Raw genomic sequence first — 3,083 nt, 5'->3', positions numbered from 1 at the left:
ATAACCTAATACACAGGGGTGTTCTGAGGATTAAATTAATTAATACATGTAAAGTGTTGAGGAGGACAATGTTGGGCACTCAGTAAGCACTAAATTAATGTTTGCTTTTATGATTACAGGGGCCCAAAAGTACATCCCTCTCCATAAGTAAAACATGTGAAAAAAGTCTGTAGAGATCATGTCTGAAGAGAATGCTGTATAGGGAGAGTAGATGTTCATTCAGTTTCAGAGACCTTAAGGAAATTCAAATCCAGTGCTGAAAGACCCTCTATTTTTTTAAATATGAGGTAGAAATCTTGATTTATTTTCAGTTTTACCACAAGGCTTGATGGATCTTAGTTTCCCCACCAGGGATGGAACCCTGGTCCATAGCAGTGAAAACATCAAGTCCTAACCAGTGAAAACATCAAGTCCTAACCAGTGAAAACATCAAGTCCTAACCACTGCTGGACCACCAGACAATTCCCAGAAATCTTGATATTTAAAAAAAATGTATTGCTTTTCTTTTCTGCTCATGGATACTGCAGAATAATCATCGTAGAAGTTTACCCCCTTCCACTGATGTTATGTCTAAATCTGAGTCTCCCAAAGAGCCCGAACAGCTGTGGAGGCTCTTCATCAGAGGACTGAGCTTTGAAACAACCGATGAGAGTCTGAGGAGCCATTTTGAACAACAGGGAGTGCTCACAGACTGCGTGGGAATGAGGGCTCCGAACCCCGAGGGCTCCGAACCCCGAGGGCTCCAGAGGCTCCCAGTTTGTCAGGTAGGCCGCTGTGGAGGAGGTGGATGCAGCCCTGAATGCAAGGCCACACAAGGTGGATCAAAGAGTTTTGGGAACCAAAGTAGGCCATCTTGAGAGAAGATTGTCAAAGACCTGCTGCCCACTTAACTGGGAAAGAGTTTTGTTGGTGGGATTAAAGAAGACACTGAAGAACATCACATAAGAGATTATTTTAAATAGTACGGGAAAATTGAAGTGATTGAAATCACAGCTGACCAAGGCAGTGGCAAAAAAAGAGGCTTTTGTAACCTTGTTGACACTGACTCCATAGACAAGATTGGCATTCAGAAACACCACGCTGTGAATGGCCACAACTGTGAAGTAAAAAAAGCCCTGTCTTAGCAAGAGATGGCTAGTGCTTCATCCAGCCAAAGAGGTCGACCTGGTTCTGGAAACTTTGGTGGCAGTCATGGATGTGGTTTTGATGGAAATGACAACCTCGGTTGTGGAGGAAGCTTCAGTGGTCGAAGTGTCTTTGGTGGGAGCTGTGGTGGTGGTGGATTTGGTGGCAATGGGGATGGCTATAATGGGTTTGGTAATGATGTAAGCAATTTTGGAGGTGGTGGAAGCTACAGTGATCTTGGCAATTATGACAACTGATCTTCAAATTTTGGACCCATGAAAGGAGGAAACTTTGGAGACAAAAGTCCTGGCCCCAATGGTGGTGGAGGCCAGTATTTTGCCAAACCATGAGTAACTATGGCAGTGACAGAAAGTTTTAATTACTGCCAGGAAACAAAGGTTAGCAGGAGAGGAGAGCCAGAGAAGCGACAGGGAGGCTGCAGGTTACAACTGATTTGTGAACTTTCAGGCAAGCACAATGGTGGCAGGGTCTAGCTGCTACAAAGAAAGCGTGTTTTAGACAATACTCATGTGTATGGGCAAGTCAAAATTTATTTAAAACCTGCTTTGGTGGAGAAGCTGTTGTCTTCAGAAACCTTGGTGTAGCTGAACTGACAGTTACTGTGTAGTGACCTGAAGCTCACTGTTAAGAGGGTCACCCATACAAAATATTCCGTTGTGTATATCTACCATATTTTCTTCATCCATCTGTCAGTGGACATTTAGGTCTTTTCCCTTAACTTGGTTATTGTAAATAGTGCTGCTATGAACACAGGGGTACCTGTATGTTTAAAAAAAATTATTGGAGTATAGTTGTTTTACAATGTTGTGTTAGTTTCTACCATACAGCAATATGAATCAGCTATACATATGTATGTATGTACATATACACACACATACATATATCTCCTCTTGTGTGATTTTCCTTCCCATTGAGGTCACTGCGGAGCATTCCCTGTGCTATACAGTAGGTTCTCATTAGTTATCTATTTTATACATAGTATCAATAGTGTATATTATCAATCCCAATCTCCCAATTCATCTCACCACCACCCCTTTCCCCCTTGGTTCAGTTCAGTCACTCAGTTGTATCCAACTCTTTGCGACCCCATGGACTGCAGCACGCCAGGCCTCCCTGGCCATCACCAACTCCCAGAGTTTATTCAAACTCATGTCCATTGAGTTGGTGATGCCATCCAACCATCTCATCCTCTGTTGTCCCCTTCTCCTCCCACCTTCAATCTTTCCCAGCATCAGGGGCTTTTCAAATGAGTTAGCTCTTTGCATCAGGTGGCCAAAGTATTGGAGTTTTAGCTTCAACATCAGTCCTTCCAATGAATATTCAGGACTGATTTCCTTTAGGATGGACTGGTTAGATCTCCTTGCAGTCCAAGGGACTCTCAAGAGGTTTTTCCAACACCACAGTTCAAAAGCATCAATTCTTTGGTGCTCAGCTTTCTTTATAGTCCAACACTCACATCCATACATGACTACTGGAAAAACCATAGCCTTGACTAGATGGACCTTTGTTGACACAGTAATGTCTCTGCTTTATAATATGCTGTCTAGGTTGGTCATAACTTTTCTTCCAAGGAGCAAGCATCTTTTAATTTCATGGCTGCAGTCACCATCTGCAGTGATTTTGAAGCTCTCCAAAATAAAGTCTGCTACTGTTTCTCCATCTACTTGCCATGAAGTGATGGGACCAGATGCCACGATCTTAGTTTTCTGAATTTTGAGCTTTAAGCCAACCTTTTCACACTCCTCTTTCACTTTCATCAAGAGGCTCTTTAGTTTTTCTTTGCTTTCTGTCATAAGGGTGGTGTCATCTGCATATCTGAGGTTATTGATATTTCTCCCGGCAATCTTGATTCCAGCTTGCACTTCACCCAGCCCAGCATTTCTCATGATGTACTCTGCATATAAGTTAAATAAGCAGGGTGACAATGTACAGCCTTG

At 42.7% G+C, this 3,083-nt stretch overlaps 1 pseudogene; it reads left to right on the top strand.

Annotated features, from left to right (window-relative positions):
* The first annotated feature begins 566 nt into the window (after nucleotides 1-566).
* On the top strand, nucleotides 567-1,883 carry LOC147379140 (heterogeneous nuclear ribonucleoprotein A1 pseudogene; annotated as a pseudogene).
* Nucleotides 1,884-3,083: the final 1,200 nt, after the last annotated feature.

Source organism: Bos grunniens, chromosome 1, assembly GCF_055505025.1.
Source record: "Bos grunniens cultivar Pamir isolate PY7600 chromosome 1, Bosgru_T2T1.0, whole genome shotgun sequence".
Taxonomy (NCBI): Eukaryota; Metazoa; Chordata; class Mammalia; order Artiodactyla; family Bovidae; genus Bos; species Bos grunniens.
The sequence above is the reverse complement of the archived record's forward strand: the minus strand, read 5'-3'. Positions and strand labels throughout refer to the sequence as shown.